We start from the raw sequence: 1,342 nt of genomic DNA on the forward strand, positions 1-1,342 counted from the left end.
TCTGTCTCTCACCCAGTAGGGCGAAGTGAGCCCTCCCTGGAGAAGAAGCACGGGTTCCACAAGATATGTGATCAGTGCTGGGGCCCCGCCAGCAGGCGAGGGGATCCCAAGGCAGGTGCTGGGCATGGAGGCCACGGGGGCATAGGCTACCAAGGAGACAAAACTGAACCTCACGTCACCCTGCTTGGCCCCGGAGGATGGCTGGTTAGCCAGAGACGGGTAAGATTCCTCAAGGAAGGAACAACCTAAGACAGGCACAGTCGCAGAGGGGCCGTCAGGAGAGAATTTGGGGATCAACAGAGGTGGGGCACAGACCCTCACCCCCCCAACATTGCAGGGGCCTGAACCCTATCCCCTTCTGAGGGAGGTCTCCTGCCCCCATGGCTGCTTCGTGCTTCCCATGTCCAGCTCAGATCAGGACCCAGGTGACCGACAGAGACTTGGCCGACAACAGCTGCCCTCTTACTCCAACAAGAATTGTTTGAGTTGTCTTATACCCATGGTGTGGGGAAGTGGGTTTACGATATCTAAATCCAGCCTACCACCAGGAATGCTCAGGACCTACTCAAGAAGGCAAATAATCCCTTCAACTAATATATACAGGGTAAAATAAGATCGTTGTTAGAGCAAAAAATTTGACAGTAAAATAGTAGTCAAGTTTACAGGCAAATTTAAATTGGGTAGTTGAAACAAGCGAATATTCTAGAAAAATTAATTGTACTGGACAAAAAGTGTTCCTAAAGTGTCAACTAAAATTTTTATTGGTACTTCATCTCATGATAAAATTGTGCACCATATAATGAACCTAAAACAGTAATATTATAGTGCAAAAAATTTAAATTTAAAAGCCATCAAGACTACATTATAAAATTTTCAAAAGCCTCCTAACATTTAAATAAAAAAGGAGGGGATAGTAGAAGAATATCATGTAAGAAAAAATATCCTGTAAGTAAAATACATCTAGAAAATTAATACTTTAGAAATTAATTGTAAGGCTAAAAGCAAGACACCCATGAAAAACACACAAGGTGTCAAAACAAGCCAGAGCAAAATCATTTGTGCAAAAAATGAAATAGGATCCCAAGTCAAATTTATAGAAAATATTCCTTTATTAACTTTTGGTCGAGAATATGATTGTATATTTTCAGAAAACAACTCTGAGACCATGTGGATTTCAGCAACAGAGAGGAATGGACAGGAGTACTCCAGCCATGAAGACAGAAGAGAAGCAGTCCAGAGATGGAAGATGCTGACTAGGTCTTCCCATACTAGCAGTTAGCAGCTGTGCATCACTGCAGGTTGCCCAGGACCAAACCAGAGAGAGTCGGACCTGCATTACCAC

Source organism: Cnephaeus nilssonii, assembly GCF_951640355.1.
Source record: "Cnephaeus nilssonii genome assembly, chromosome: X".
Taxonomy (NCBI): domain Eukaryota; kingdom Metazoa; phylum Chordata; class Mammalia; order Chiroptera; family Vespertilionidae; genus Cnephaeus; species Cnephaeus nilssonii.